At 33.5% G+C, this 17,616-nt stretch overlaps 2 pseudogenes; one reads left to right on the top strand and one right to left on the bottom strand.

The window, feature by feature from the left end:
- Positions 1 to 498: 498 nt before the first annotated feature.
- On the bottom strand, positions 499 to 1,707 carry LOC101961842 (14-3-3 protein epsilon-like; annotated as a pseudogene).
- A 2,373-nt stretch (positions 1,708 to 4,080) lies between these two features.
- Positions 4,081 to 17,616, top strand: part of LOC110598787 (small ribosomal subunit protein eS4-like) — a 14,771-nt pseudogene continuing 1,235 nt past the window's right edge.

Raw genomic sequence — 17,616 nt, 5'->3', positions numbered from 1 at the left:
GTAATTTCATTTTTTTAAAAAAATATATCTTTTAGTTGTCAATGAACTTTAATTTTATTCACTTATATGCAGTGCTGAGAATCAAACCCAGTGCCTCACACATGGTAGGCAAGTATTCTACCATTGAGCCACAATCGCAGCCCCTGTAATTTCCATTTGTAGTAGTGATCTTGCCACTTCTGGCACAGAGACAGTACAGTAATGCTGAAAAAGTTTCTATGCAGTCCTGCTAGTGTCTTGAAGAACCTAAAAGCTGCGAATAGTAAATCCACAGAAATTCACTCTTGATTTTAAGTGCTTTGAAAGCTGTTTTAAACAAACAATAACAAAAACAAAAACAAATAAACAAAGAAAAAAAAACAGAGCAGGAACCTAAATTCTGAGACTAAATGTAAAAGTCAGATTTGGTGGTTCTCAGTGACAATGGGGAATTTCCAAGAGGTTGGACAGAGAGAAGTGGGGTGGTCAGAGATATTTTCTCTTGTTGGCCTTATTGTCTCACTGATTTTCACCTTCCATATCCTGCGGCGCTTTTTTATGCTGGTCTTCACCATCACCCTGCATGTATGAAGTCTATAGTGTCAGGTTATTACGCAACAATTGCATGATAAGTGTAGAGTCCTTATAGCTTTCTTCACTCAGTGTATCCAGTTCTGCAACTGCATCACCAAAATCTGCTTTTGCCAACTTTCAGTCAAGGTCAGGGTAATTAAGAATTTCATAGTAGAATACAGAAAAATTGAGAGCAAGATCTAAATGAATGGGGTGTGTTGGTTGAAGTTCTGTCATTGCAATATCACTAGCAGCTTTATAAGCCACTACACTGTTCTCTGCAGCCACCTTCCTGTCATTTCGTATGGCAAACTCAGCCAGATACCTGTTGTAAGAAATGATGGAAAAGCTCCATAAACTCAACAAGGCAAAACAACCGTTTACCTGTCAGAGATTTTTATTAGCAAGACCATAGCGGCCAGTTGCAGAAGAGAAGTGGGTCAAGAAAGAGAGGGGGGCGGAGAGAGGGGACACAGAGAGGGAAAGAGAGGTGAGAGAAGAGTGAGAGAGAGGAGAGGGGGAGAGTAAGAGAGAGAGCACGAACAGGGTGTTGATATTTATGGGCTTAACATAGGATGAGGAGGAGCAAGGCGAGTGGGCTGCTATTTCTTCAATGTCTGAGAGTTCCCACCACTTAAGGGGTTGAAGGTGTGCCTTTCAAAGTTCACGCCATTCACAGGGATTGGAGGTGATGGTTCGCGCACCATTCAGTTCATCATGGACCTGAGCTCCTAGAAGAGAAGCACTCCGGGGCCATCTTTACCAACACCTGTGGTAGTCCCCTTTCATTTCATAATAGAAAACCCTGGACTTGCCAGTGTTAGCTGCTGGAATTTGATGTTTGCCCAGTACAACCAGAATGTTACAACAGATTAACATTAGCTCTGTCTCAACCATTTGCCAATATTCCTGAATCATTTTTAATTTGTGTTCTCCTTCCTTGTTTCCTTCTTTCTGTTCAATGCTGCCGATTATTCTCCAGGGAGCTCTTCTAGCTCCAATCACATTTGTATATGCAACAAATAGGAGGTTTCTTTCAACTGTCAGCTCCACATCCATCCCTGCTACTTTCTTCATTGATTCCACCATTTTGTTATATCACTCAGCCTGCTAGGTAAGCTTTGCCTGATATACCAGATCCTCCTTGTCATCCATAGTGGCAGAGGTTCCGGAAGAGTCTGCGAGATGGATAGAAGTGAATAGCGTTTCTGACTCTCTCAGCCTTTCGCTCTGTGTACCCACAGCAGAACTGGCAGCGCCTCAATCAGCCCCGTGAATTTCAGCGTTGAATTGTGTTCCTTGGTTCTTGTGTTCTTGCCAGAGAACATTTCAGACAAGAAATGACATGTAGTAAAACTATAACAAAATTTGTTAGGAAAGAAATCTCTCTCAAAAGGAAGAGAGACAGAAAGTGAGTCATCTCTAAGAGGGGGAGAGCATTATTATGCCCCCACCTTCCACCTGGTTCTAATAGAGGTCTTAACAAACTTTCTAGAGAGTCCTGTCCAGGTACCACTTTTTAACTTGTGGCTGACAGTAGGAATGCCTCAGATTTCTAGTTTCTTACTGCACATGGTCTTACCCACAAGTATCCAAGTGAAATCCATAATGGATGGGGGGTGGATTTTACTATTATAACGGCATGCTAAAGATCTAAAGGCAACTCTCAGTAACTTTGGCCCACAGTGACTGTTCTAATTGGAATTCATTCTTTTACATATTTTATGGCCAATGGGCTTTGCTTTAACTACCCTGTTTTCCTGAGTCTTGGAATCTTTGATCTGTATTAAGGTTGAAAAAGCTCAATCTTCAGGGTAATTTGTGGTCCTGACACAATAGCCTTAATGGTAATGGGTTGTTTATCAAGAAAGGTAACAGCCTATTGACTTAACCCAGAATAAGGCTAGAATGGCCTTAAGTAAATTGACTTTTAAAAGAAAGTGTGAAGGGCCAGAATATGGATCCAGGCTAAAGAATTATCCCCCTAATGTTTTTACCACTCACGTCTATCTGGTATCTATCAATGGCAACACCAACTTCTGTATTCCATTTTTTTCTGCTTTGCTGATTTGGGGCATATTCCTTTTTTTCTGGCATTGAAGATTTTCTATATCCACTTAATCCTCACTAAGATACATATTATAAATATAATTCCATATGTTATATTTCTAATTCTGTTATTTGTCATGGTTTGACTATTGCTTATATTCATTTTATTTAATCATCTAAAACCTAAAGATTTTGTAGTGCCACAAAGGTTTTCAAATACCAGGATAACCATAATACTCCTTTGAGTTTTATATTACCAATATGGGCTAGAAGCAGAGGGAGGAGTGTTGGAAATTAGGAAACTGAAGTATTTGTTTCTGTTCAGTTATTAAAATTTAATAATCTTGGAGGACTATTTAAAATTCCAAGATCTTAGTGTTTGTGACTATAAAATGTGATTTACTGTTTTTAAAAGTTTTTGAATTTAACAATTATACTATTACCCCTAAAATAGCTTATATGCAACATCAGTACATTATAAAGAAAAAGCAACTGGGTGTGGTGGTGTATACCTGTAATCCCAGCAGCTTGGGAAGTTGAGACAGGAGGATGGCTAGTTCAAAGCCAGCCTCAGCAAAAGCAAGGTGCTAAGCAACTCAGTGAGAGCCTGTCTCTAAATAAAATACAAAATAGGGCTTGGGATGTGGCTCAATGGTTCAGTGCCCCTGAGTTCAATCCCCAGCACCCTAAATAAATGAATAAAATGTAGAAAAAGCAGATTTATTGTGACTAAAGTAAGGATAGAGGGGCTTGGGATCAAACCTTCAATCTCCTCCTTCTCATTAACTCTTCAGAGTGCTTGAGGCATATGGACAGTCTCAAATGTATCTTTGCCTAACTATGACTTTGTGAAGCACATATGGAAAACAATTATACGGAGTATTATAATTCTGATTTTAGGATTATACAAAATATAAATGAAAGCTTCCTCTTATTTTTTAGAAGTTTGTCCTAAATCCATTAGTTGTGCCCATCAAAGAAAATATCCATACTGAGGATGGAAAGTAGGCTGAACTGTGATTCTTCAATATAGGATATAATAATATGAAAAAAAGTGAGGATAACAACTATGGTGGAGGGTTGCTTAGCATAGGATGTTAGAGCTTTTGAGTCATCTTCATAAGAGAGTGGCTTTAATACGTACTAGAGTTTCAGTTGAAAAGGAGAACACTCACTGTGGAGGTGGGAGTTTGTCCTAGAGTCTCACAATCCAAATGAGATGAGAGTGGTTCTAATGTGTTGTTTCTAGCACAGACAGAGGAAACAGGGCTTCCAAGTGTACTGTTGGATATGTTTAAGTCTGAGTGGGAAAAGGAGAACATTTTTTTCTGTGTATCAGACAGGAAAATTTTTGATACATTGAGACTAAAAGAAAAAATATATTCAAGAAGATGGAACCAACTTTTTCACTGAATTTAGAGCTAAGTTAATTTTCTGTACAGAGAAAAAGACAAAACTCTTTTTATGTCTTGAACAGCCATGGATTATGATCCCAAGAACCATCTGAAGAGAGTAGTAGCTCCAAAGCAGTGGATGCTAAATAAATTGCCTAGTGTGCTTGATCTTTATTCATCTTCTGGTCCCTAAAAACTAATAGAAAACTTCCTTTTATATTTTTTCCTAAGGAACAGACTTAAGTATGCCCTGACATGAGGTGAAGTATAAAGAACATCTGCATGTAGTATTTCTTTAAGGTTGGTGGCAAAGTCTGAACTGATATAACCTACCTTGCTGCTTTTATGGATGTCATCAGGATTTAAAAGTCCACAGATAATTTATGCCAGATTATGATACTAAGGGTCACTTTGCTGTACATTATATTATATCTGAGGAGGTCGGGTACACATTGTATAAAATAAGAAAGAAATTGTGGGCACAGAAGTGATCCTTCCCCTGGTGACCTATGATGCTCACATCATTCACTACCCTGCTTCCATCATCAAGGTAAATGACACCATTCAGATTAAATGGAAGCCTGGAAAGGATATTAATTTCACCAAATTTTACACTAGTAACCTGCATATGACTACTGGAAGAATTGATCTGATCATCAACAAAGGGAGACATCTTAGCTCTTTTAATAACCATGCATTAGGCCACAAAATAAGTCTTAATAAATTTAAGAAAATAAACCACAAATTATGCCATTTATTTTCTCTTACCACAATGAAATAAAACTATAAATTAATAAAAAAAGAAACCTCAAAAACTATGAGAATTCATGAAGACTTAACAACATGCTGCCTAACAAATAATGGGTCATTAAAGAAATCAAAATGAAATACAACATACGCAAACTTATAAGATACAGCAAAAGCAATACTGACATAAATTTATGTCAATAAACACCTACATCAAAAAATAAGATTTTAAATATACAACCTAGTCAAAGACATAAATAACAAAGATAGTAACAAAAATAAACACTAAAAAAGCAATACAAAAGATCATTAGATGAGGAATTGGTTGTTTGAAAAGATAAACTCTACAAAACTAGCTAGATTAAGAAGAAAAGAGAAAAACCCAATAAGTAAAATTAGAGATGAAAAAGGAGACAGTACAACTGATATCACAGAAATAAAAGGATCATCAAAGACTGTTACAAACAACTATATGCCAAGAAATTGGAAAACACAGAAGAAATGGGTAATTTATGGAAACATAAAATCAAAAAAAAACAAAATTAAACCATAAGGATGGGGAAAACCTGAAAAGACCAATAAGGGATATTGTGATTGAATCCTTAATAAAAAGTCTCCCAATAAGAGAAGTCCAAGAAGAGCCCTTGAGCCCAGGAGTTGGAGATCAGCCTGGACAACACAAAAAGACTCTATTTCAAAAATAAAAGAAATCAAAAACAAAACATTAAAAAGAAAAGAAAAAAATTTCAACTGGAAGTAATAGTTCATTGTTATGTATATGACAGGCTAAGGAGTCCAAAAATAGTGTATGACTTGTAATGTCATTGTGATATATGTTAAATTCATGTGTCAAAAATGATCAAAAAAGAAACTGTGTGCCTTTTTGTGCCCTTTGAACATAAGTTGCTCAAATAGAAAACCAAGATAAATAACAGTAAACTCTAATAACCAATGATCAAAAGTTATTAATAAATCAATTGGGATTAAAATCTATCACAGATCTTTTATGTCTTAAAATCAGAACCCTTCAGGGATTTTCTTTTTTAAATAAAGTCATAAATGGATAAAACAAAAGAACTGTTATTTCTACAACTTTTCTTTCATGGCATGATGGAAGGAAAACATTAGTAAGTGGGGAAATGGTTTCCAATACTAAAACACGAGTGCATTTGTCTTATAATTTATATTCTCACATTTCAAGCTCCTTTAATTTAAGCAAAAAACAACAGAATGAAGAAACAAGGCAAGTTTCCATGTTAGCATGTGTCAGATGAGTCAATGGTCAGTGTCCAAATTAAACACTGATTCAAGATATGGCAATCAAACAGGAAAGTCCCAACAGAAACCTCATGCTCACTATCCAAGGTTACACTTGTTGGTAAAATATGAACCTACTTAGCGGTGTGGATACCATCCATACAAGCCACATGTTGTGAAATTGTGTGTTTAATGAAGGTTAGATTGATCTATATGACAAAACCCTATATGACAAAAACTGAAACTTACAGTATACATTGAAGATGTTCATTGTGTTCAGTGTTTTCTTAATACAAATATTGTGAGATTACATTTTATTTTTAAGAAGTAAACTAAAATTGTTCATCATTACTTCTATGTAGTTATTTAATCTAGTATGTAGTTATTGTTCATCTAAATGGGCAATTTTATTTACCTGTGATGTTAATTAGATTTTTTGGTAAAATTACATATAAATAGTCAAAAATAATGAAAGAATATTTTTATAAATAGGACTTTATTGTAGTTTTTCAGCACAAGGTTTGAACCCTGCAGTGCTTAACCACTGAGCCACATTCCTAGCCCTTTTTATTTTAATTTTTTTTTTAATTTGAGATAGGATCTTGCTAAGTTGCTTAGGGCCTCACTAAGTTGCTGAGACTTGCAATCCTCCTGCTTCAGCTTTCCAAGTTCCTGGGATTACAGGTGTATCCTACTATGTCTGGCTAAAAAAATATTTTAAATAATGAAAAATTTAAGAAATATTTCATATTTTCATATAAGAGGTCTTCTACCAAGGATAATTTTTGTAGAAAATAGAAAATCTATTTAAGATAACCATTTATTTATACTTATATTTATTTATTTTGGCAAATATATGTATTTTTTTATAACAAAGAACAGATTTTTAAATAACCATTTTAGTATCCTTAACTTTTAACTACTAATTTGCTTAACTTGTCATCTGTTTGGAAGGAATAACTTGCTGAAATTTTACAAATATATTTTTCAAATTCACACAGTTGATTCAGTCAATATTTATATAGACATGACTAGATAATCTATTGGCATCATTAATAGTAGAAACAATTGACTATCTCATAATAAATTAGTAACAACTGAATTTTATTCCATAATTAACCTAATTCATTATGAAAGGGGCCCTAAAGAATTATGCCAGTTTGCTTAACTTGAAGTAAATCATCAAAAGCTAAAGAATTTAATTTCAAGTCTTTCAAAACAGATCTTAGCTGCTGTTTTAAAAAGCAGAGGTACTATCTTCTTTATCTGAATGTCAATTACTGTACTTGCAGTTAAGATATCAAATATCAAAATTTTTATGTCTTCATAAGAGTTAATTATTTCTGAGTTTAGTTTCTAGATTTTGTTTAAGGATGTAGAATAAAAGGCTACTGCCCATCAACATTTAATATAATAAAATTATACATGGGAATTTGGGGGAGAAAAGTAATTATCAGCCATGCAAACAAAATTAAAATAAGTTTTGAAGCTTGTATAAAGCTCAAATATTGTTAATGCAAATATTTGATGTAAACATTTTTTATTTAAAACTAACACAAATAAGTATTTATCATCTTTAAAGTTTCATATCTATTCATATAGAAAAAATATTCCTTTCATGGAGAAAATGCTACAGCATATGTTTCAAAGGGTCTCAATATATGCCAGCTAAATAGAAGAAGAAGTAATGAACTGCACAGAAGAGAATAGAAAGCAAATTTGCTCTGAATATTTCCTGATATACTATGTCAACTTTTGACAGATGTGAATGTTGGCTAATCCAGTAAAGGAAACTTTTCAGAGAAGCTTCAGTTAATTATGCCTATGTGAATTGAAAAGATTGCTGCTGTCTTGATAACCATTCTCCTACTTGGGTATTTCAAAACAGTTGATATCCATGAATGATTCTAAGGAACCAAGAACAATTTTTGCAATTTTTTTTTTAAATTAATATCACTTATTTAGAGTCAGATCATGTGTGTAGTCTGAATAATGTCAACAGTGTCAAAATCCAAACTACAGAATTTTGCAAAAAAAAAAAATAGGAAAATGTTGAATATATTGCATCCACTTATTTCCTGGAACCTAGATTCATTTGAAGAGGGGCTTTCTTCTCTTGTTTCATTTGGATTGATTTTGAAAATAAAATTAGATGCATAGCAATCATTTTGGAATTGCTCAGTTTGAAGAATAAATGCAGACAAAAAGAGAGGCCAGGGCAAAACTAAATAGTATCTAATATATGACCACTATCTAAAGAAAATTTTCTTGGATACATACTTTAGATAGTGGTCATGTATGCATATATTTATATGCATATATATGCATATACGTATATGTGTGTGTGATAAAATGGTAACTTTATATAATATTGACATATGAAGAATAATAGTTGCTTCCTTTTCTAATACTAAAATAAATGAAAGCAAAACATTTTTCATAGAAAAGACCTATAATGGATATTTTTATTATAACAATATGGAGAATAATTTATTTTTACATCCTGATTAGCTCTAGAGGTAATTGAAATAAAAATTGGCAACTGGCTATCTGGTTAAAGGCCTATAAAGAAGAGTTTTGGAAGATTATAGAATGGTATTTGGGATAGAAACATGTGAATAGACATATGGGATTGAGTGGAAATTGTGATGACTTATAAAATACATAGTAACATCTACCATGAAGAAAGTACTGAAAAACTGAGTACATCAAATTCTTGACCAATTGATGTTCATCAGTTTTTATCACTAGTTACCCTAAAGCAAGCACAATGAGCATATGAATGGAATGGAGTGGCCATTAGGCAGATATGGTGGATTATGTGTATTTGACAATATCAACTTTCAGTTGTGAAAACTGATTTAGCTACTGCTGCCTCTGAATGCTCCACCTGTCAGCCACAGAGAATAATGGTGAGTCCACCATATTACACTGTCCTTCAAGGAGACCAACCACTCACCTGATGGCAAGTTGACTAATTCAAGCCCCCCTATCCTAGAAAGGACAGAGATCAGTCATCATAGGGATAGACATATTTTCTGGGTATGGGTCTACCTTCCCTATCTGCAAAGCAACAGCCAGAACCACTATCTGGGAATGCCTCATTCAATGGAATCCCACATAGCAATGGAATCCCACATAGCTTAATATCCTACCAAGGAACCTAGTTTACAGTTTAAAAGTGTGTTCATGAACATGAAATCTATTGGTAATTAATTATTTCATACTGTATCACTCAGAAACAACCCACATGGCAAAGTACCGAAAAGGTTTCCAGAACATGGTTGAAGCATTAGCTTAGAAAGGAAGACTCTGAGAAGATGTGGCATTGAATAAGAGACCTCTATATGATGCTGTGTCCTTGGTAGGAAAAAAAATTAACTCTGAGAACCAAGAAGTGGCAGGAGAATTGAGCCTTCATTATTTATATCAGTGATGCACTGGAGGATTTTATGCTTCTTCAACCTGGAAATTCTAGGCTACTCAAGGTTAGTGGTCCTGGTTCAGGTACCATAACAAGAATCTCATTGAAACACAAGCTACAGTTTACCCAAGGCACTTTGGACTCTGAGTCTAGTAATTATATGAAAAATAAGAGGCATTGAAGTAACAAGGAGGAACATATGTGGAACCCAGAAGATCCATCTGGGTGGCTTTCAGTGCTTCCTTATTCCATTGTAACTATAACTGGACAGTTATAGTCTCTAAGTCTGAGAGGAGTATGATTACCAATGATTCAGAAATCTAAGAAGTGAAGGTTTGGATCCATTACCAGATGAGCCACCAAAATCTACTAAAGTCATAGCTGAAAGTGAAGGATATTTATACTAGACAATGGAGGAAAAGTAGGAAGATGAATTATATCAACTGTGGCTCCAAGACCAACTATGGTTACAGTGGTTGTAGTTCATCCCATTATTATACCTCTCCAATTCTCCCCCAAGGAAGGCAGGTCCACAGGAACTATGGAGAAACTACTTCTTCAACCTGCATGGAGAAATATCAGTGTACCATAAAGTGTGGTATTTGGAAGTCATGAAAATACCAATAAGATCCGCTGATACGGGAGCATATTAGAAAAAGGACCCTAGATACTGCAGCATCAAATCTACCATTGTGTTTACACCAAGGTCCATATTTCCCATGGGCTACTTCTAGCCACTGGCCAAGCATGGAGAGGTTACTGGGGTATTAGGTAGGATCATTTCCTCCAGTATATGAGACTTCTCTAACAGGCAATTTGGGTTTAAGACTCTGCAGATTTGGTGAAACATTCTTTGAAGACTTACTATACAATCTTCCTTCCTTTCCATTATTATTATAGAGATATCAGAAGTTCATTAATTATGAACACTCTTGAGCTCTCCACCTTTTCTTGTTATCTCTTCTAATAAATGTCTTGCAAATCTAATCCTGGTTTGGCATCTGCTTCTCAGCTGATCCAGATTCTCATAATTTCTTTATCATTATTTTTTTTTCATCATGAAAAAACACAAAACTTCAGATTTTGAATATTCAGTTGAAGTTAAGCATTAAATAACATAACTAATAAAAGAAGAATTTTTCTCTCTATTACTGACAATCAGTTCTCATTCAAATTTTCTTTTTTGCTTTTAGTGATTAGATAAAAATAAATTTTCTTTCTGGAACACAGAAATAGATAACAACTTTAGTTAAATTATTCGGATAATTACTTAATATCCAAATTGAGGTCATTGTTGTTAAGTTCAGGATAAATTGTATCAGTACTCAGAGTTTAAGTTTCCATTTACTTATTTGACCTGCTTTCTAGGGTTTGAGTATATTTTACAAGGGGGACTGTCATGGTAAATAATTGTGCAATTTTGAAAGTAACTAATTGTCCCTTATTATCTATTCACAACTTTTTTCAATGACCCTAGTTTTTAGTGGAGCATATGTCTATTCTGAATATGTATGGCTTCCTTTTCAGGCATTTGTAAGGCAAAGAACTAGAGCAAATGTGTTTTCAAATTATGAATAGTCATTGAAAGGAAAGAGTATGCCTATCTATTATGTAGTGAAAGTTTGTGTGGCCTCCCAAATCCATACAGTGAATTCCTAATCCCTAATGTGTGATGTCCAAAGGAGAAGTTAATTAGATTTAGATGAGGTCATGAAGGTGAAGCCCCCTCATTATGATAACAATGTTATTATGAAAGGATTCCACCCTCATGACCTAAAGGTTATCTTTAAATACCATCACATTGGAATTAGAACTTAAACATATGAATTTTGGTAGGACATAAACATTCTGTTTACAGCAGAGTTCATATATCTGATGACTTGTTGAAGTTAAAGCATTAATCCTGTATTCCTACCACTACATTTATTTGAAAGAAAATTAAAACTTTTGATGTGCTGTCATTCTCAGCCAAACAGAATATAAACTAACAAAATTATCAAAGCATTGTTATTGCAATCATCATGTTAAGTGTTTTAAAATACATAATCTCATTTTACTTCCAAAATGGTTATTTTATCTGGGTGCTACTATAAGCTTAATTTTACACATGAAGACACTGAGACTTAAAGAAGTCAACATAAGTGTCTAAAGCCACACTTCTAGTAACTATATGTGCCAGAGTTCAAATGCAGATAAGAAGTTGGGCATTATGACACATGCTTGTATTCCCAACAGCTTTGAAATTCTGAGGCATGACAGTAAGTTCAAGGCCAACCTCAGCAACTTAGCCGACCTTGTCTCAAAATAAAATAAATTAAATAAAAAGGACTGGGGATGTAGATGAAGTAAAGCACTTCTCGGTTAAATCCGTGGTATGAATGAATGAATGAATGAATGAATAAATAAATAAATAAATAAATAAATAAATAACAAATGCTGATTATACAAATGGAACACTGTCCATAATTCTCTAATAAATCAGTAACAGAGGAAAGTGATTATAAACATAATTACTTAATCTGTTGACCTATCGAGACAAAATTCCTAGTGGATGCACTCTCCTATAAACTCCTTAAATTGGTGTAGGAAACTGAAAAGCTTTTATTTCTACTTGGTTGAAGCACAAGTAAGGGAACCAGTAATAGAATACTAGAGAATACCATGCTTATCCAACTCAGTGTAAAGATACGTTGCAGGAAAATTGACTACTCTTTTATTCTTTCAGCACACCAATTTCTTGCACAGCATGGAATTATGTATTACTTTAATCTAATTCTAGAGCACTGGCTTAATGATTTTTCCTATATATCATTCAATTCTGTGTCATAATAATCCTGCTCAATAAGCATTATCATCTCTTTTACTGAAAAATTTTGGTAATAGTGTACATATTAACTGACAAAGTCAATAAAGATATAAGGATTACATGATAATGAAAGGACCAATCTTAGAAATTGAAAAGGACAGAAATTCCAGCTTTGTAAAAAGCTGATCTTATAGAAGTAGAATAAGATAGTTGTTACCAGAGCTTGACAACAGGGAGGGGATGGACAGAGGATGGTTAAAGGGTATGGGATACAGTTGAATAGGAAGAATAATTTTGAATGTTCTATAGCACAGAAGGATAACTATGAGTTGACAGCAATCATTTATTCTACATCTTGATTTTATCCTGTGTGACATTGAGCAGCAAACCCAGAGACATCAGGCCCAGATTTCTGACATACAAGTTTAGGAGTAATTAGTATTGTATTAAGCCCTTAATTTTGTAGTAACTTGTTATTCAGTAATGAAAACTAATATTTAATTAACTATACATTTCAAAATAGCTAAAGAGAATTTTTTAAATTTTGCCAGGACAAATGTCTGAGGTCCTATATATGCCAATTACCCTCATCTGATAAAGAAAATTTGCATATTATATATTATAATATTATACCATACCATATATTGTAATATAACATATGTTGTAATATTACACCATACCACATAAATATCTACAACTATTATGTGCTATTAAAAACTAAAAATAGCCAGGCATAGTGGCACATGCCTATAATCCTAGCAGACATCTCAGTAGGCTGAGGCAGAGGGATCCAAGTTCAAGGCCAGCCTCAGCAACTTAACAAGGTCCTAATCACCTGTGTGAGACCCTGTCTCAAAATAAAACATGTTTTTAAAAATGGCTGGGGGTGCAGTTCAGTGGTTGAGTGTCCTGGGTGTTAAATCCTCAGTGCCAAAAATTTTTTTTAAATTATATATATACACACATACACGCACACACACATATATGTAAACTATATTTATGTATATATATATATATATATATATAATATATGTATATAAATCCAAACCTTCTTAATAATCATATGACTTAAAATTCCTTAGCTATAAAGAGGAATTATATTAGTTTTCTATTGCTGAATATCAAATTACTACAAACTTAAGGGCTGAAATCAACAGACATTTATTATGTTCTACTTCTATATGTCAGAAGTTTGAGCCTAATGCCTCTGGGCTTGTTGTTAAGTGCCACAAAAGGATAAAATCATGGTGTAGAATGAGATGCATTCTCATCTGAAGTTCACAAGCCTTTTTTCAAACTCAAGCAGGTCACGGGCATAATTTGGTCACTTGACATTGAAAATGGAGGTCCCTGATTCTTACAGATTGTCAACTGGGAACCAATCTCAGCTCATACAGGTCCCAGATCTGCTTTTGTAAAGTGGCTCAGATTGGTTTTTGAAGTCTGAGAGGAGATCATCTTTCTGAACTCTTGTTTAAAAAAAAATTATACAATTTATTAGCAACATATTGATTGTACAAATTAGTGGGCTTCATTGTGACATTTCCAAAAATACATTTAACATGTTTTAATTTTATCCATACTCCTTTAATGCATACAAGTTAATTAATATAGTACTTGGCACTTTCAAATTGTTAGAAAGCTATTATAGAAAACTAATAAGTTAGAAAACTAATAAATTAGAGCTATTATAACTATTTTGTCAAAATTTTTCCCGTCCTAGTAAAGATGCTTTCAAATCATTGCTACTATTCAAATGAAATTTATTTGTATGATTCAGAGCTTTGAAATGCTTTCTCACCTTGAATATTTTGGATAATTCTTATTTCAGTTGTGCAAACAGATGCAAAAATCTTATTTTAAATTTAAATATTCTAAGTAAAACATATGTTTAGAATTTGCAAGAAAATGCAAGAGATGTATATAGTCTATTTTTTGTTTATTATATCAAGAAAACAGCACTGGGTTAATGTGGTTCACCAAGATATTACATAGCATTCTTATTCAACATACATTAGCTTTCCTTTACTCATTGTTTATATAAAATTTTAAAGTAATTAGTAGACTTTACAGCAGTTGTATGTTAATAGAAAATGACCAAAAAGAATAGTTCCCATATAACCCATCATTCCTTCAGTTTCCTGTTATTAAAATCTTGCATTAATGTTTTGCATATATTACAATTAATCAGCCAATATTGATGCATTATAATAAAACTCATAATTTACATTATAATTTAAAATTTGTGTTTTACATCCTATGGGGTTTTCAAAGTATAGAATAAGATGTATTTCACCAGGTATAGTATCACATAGAATAGTTTCACTGCCCAAAGTATCCCTCATATTCTACTTGTTTATCTCTCCATTATTCTGCCTAATCCATAGCAATGATTGATCTTTCTACTGTTTCCATAGTTTTGTTTTTTTCCCCAAAGTGTAACATAGTTGTAATCACATAACATGTAGCCTTTTCATATTGACTTCTTTCATTTAACAGTAAGCAGTCAACTTTTCCCACATCTTTTCATTGTTTAATAGCCATTTATTTTTTATCACTTAATAATATCCCATTATATGGATATTTCATAGTTTTATTAAAATCTATTTATCTGTTAAAGTATATCTTGGTTGCTTCCAAGTTTGGGCAATTGTAAATAAAGTTTCTATAATCAACCATGTGCAGGTTTTTGTATGGACTGTTTTTTAGGTAACTCCTATGGGGAACAGTTGCTATACAATATGGTATGAATACGCTTAATTTCGCAAGAAATTTCCAACCTGTCTTCCAAATTGGCTGTACCATTTTGAATTCCCACTATCAAAGAGAGCTTCTGTTATTCCACCTCCTCAATAGCATTTTGTATTGCCAATGTTTTGGATTTTCTCCATGCTACTAGATATGTATTGGTATCTTATTGCTGTTTTAATTTGCAAATCCACAATGGTGTATAATAATATAACATCCTTTAATATGCTTATTGGCCATTCATATAATTTAGGGTCAGTTGTCTGTTCAGAAATTTACTCATTTTAAAATTTGGATTTTTTATTGTTGAATTTTAGGAGTTCTTTGTATACAAGTCCTTTATCAGATTTTTTAAAAATATTTTTTCTCAGTCTGGCTTGTCAAAATCATTTTCTGAGCACTGGCTTTTACACAGTGAAAGATTTTTTAAGTTTTTTAAAATTTATTTGTTCTTTCTAGATATACATGACAGTAGAGTATATTTTGATATATTATACATGCATAGAATCAGTATAACTTGTTCCAATTAGGATACCATTATTGTATTCTACATGATGTGGAGTTAAATTGGTTGTGTATTCATATATAAGGATACGAAAGTTATGTATGATTAATTCTATTATATTTCATATTCCCTCTCCTTTCCCATCCCTTAATTCCCCATTGCCTAATCCAATGAACTCCTAATCTTCCCCTCCCTTTCTGTGACTTATCATCCACATAACAGAGAAAACATTCTGCCTTTGGTTTATTGGAACAAGTTTATTTCAATTAGCATGATATTCTCCAGTTCCATCTATTTACTGGCAAATGCCATAACTTCATTCTCCTTTATGGCTAAGTAATATCCCATTGTGTACATATACCACATTCTCTTTATCCATCCTTCTGCTGAAGGACATCTATGTTGGTTCAATAGCTTGGCTATTCTGAATTGAGCTGCTATAAACAGTGAAGTGGCTGTGTCACTGCAGTATGCTGATTTTAAAATTTTGGGTGTATACCGAGGTGTGGGATAATTGGGTCAAATGGTGGTTCCATTACAAGTTTTCTAAGGAATCTCCATACTGTTTTCCAAAGTGGTTACACCAATTTGCAGTCTCACCAGTCTCACCAAAAAAAATTTCAATCAGTGAAATTTTTTCCTCACATCCTCACCAACATTCACTGTCACTTGTATTCTTTTTAATTGCCATTCTGATTGGGGTGAAATGGAATCACAATGTAGTTCTTATTTGCATTTCTCTAATTGTTAGAGATATCAAACAATTTTTCATATATTTTTGACTAATCATATTTATTCTTCTGTGAAATGTTTGTTAATTTCTTAGCCCATTTATTGATTAGGTTATTTGTTTTTTTGATGTTACTTTTTGAGTTCTTTGTATATCCTGGAGATTAATGCTCTATCTGAGGTGCAAGTAGCAAAGATTTTCTACCATTCTGTAGGCTCACTGTGTTCTTGGTGGTTTCCTTTGCTGTGAAGAAGCTTTTAGTTTGCTAACATCCCATTTATTGATTCTTCATTGTACTTTTTGTGCTTTAGGAATCTTACTGAGGAAGTCTGTTCCTAAGATGACATGGCTAAGAATTGGGCCTACTTTTTCTTCTAGTGAGCACAGAGTCTCTGGTCCAAGGCCTAGGTCCTTGATCCACTTTGAGTTGAGTTTTTATGCAGCATAAGAGATAGAGGTTCAATCTCATTCTATTACATGTGGATTTCCAGTTTTCCCAGCACCATATATTGAAGAGGCTATCTTCTCTCTAATGTATGCTTACAGTGTCTTTGTCTAGCATGAAGTAACTGTATTTATGTGGCTATGTCTCTGTGTCTTCTATTCTGTTCCATTGGTCTTCTGTTTTTGTGCCAACACCATGGCATTTTTTTACTATAATCTGTAGTATAATTTAAGATCTGATATTGTGATGCCTCCTGCTTCACTTTTCTCATTAAGGATTGTTTTGGCTATTTTTGCCTCTTATATTTCCAGATGAATTTCATGACTGCTTTTTCTATTTCTATGAACAATGTCATTGGAATTTAATAGGAATTGCATTTAATATGTATAGGGTTTTTGACAGTATGGCCATTTTGCTGTTATTAATTCTACCTATCCAAGAACATGGTAGACTTTTTCATATTTTAAGTTCTTCTTCAATTTCTTTCTTTAGTGTTCTGTAGTTTTCATTGTAGAGATGTTTCATGATTCCCAAACATTTTCCTCTTTTGAGGCTATTGTGAATTGGATAGTTTTCCTGAATTCCTTTTAGCTGATTCGTTGTTGCTGTATAGGAACACAACTGATTTGTGGGTGTAATTTTACACCTTGCAGAGCAGAAGATTTTAATTTTACTGAAGTTCAATTTATTAATTGTTTTTCATGTATTGTGCTTTTTATATTTTATCTAAATTCACTACTCATAATAATTTCACTTGGATTTCATCCCATGTCAACTCTAGAAGCTTTATGATTTTGCACTTTACGTTGAGATCTTTGATCCATTTGGGGGTTAATATTTGTGAAAGAAGTAAAGTATATGTCTGTGTTTTAATTTTATTGGATGCCAAGTTTTTCAGCACCATTTGTTAAAATACTATCTTTTATCATTTTTATTGCTTGTAGTCATTTTTCAAAAGC

This window comes from Ictidomys tridecemlineatus, chromosome X (genome assembly GCF_052094955.1).
Source record: "Ictidomys tridecemlineatus isolate mIctTri1 chromosome X, mIctTri1.hap1, whole genome shotgun sequence".
NCBI lineage: Eukaryota > Metazoa > Chordata > Mammalia > Rodentia > Sciuridae > Ictidomys > Ictidomys tridecemlineatus.
The sequence above is the reverse complement of the archived record's forward strand: the minus strand, read 5'-3'. Positions and strand labels throughout refer to the sequence as shown.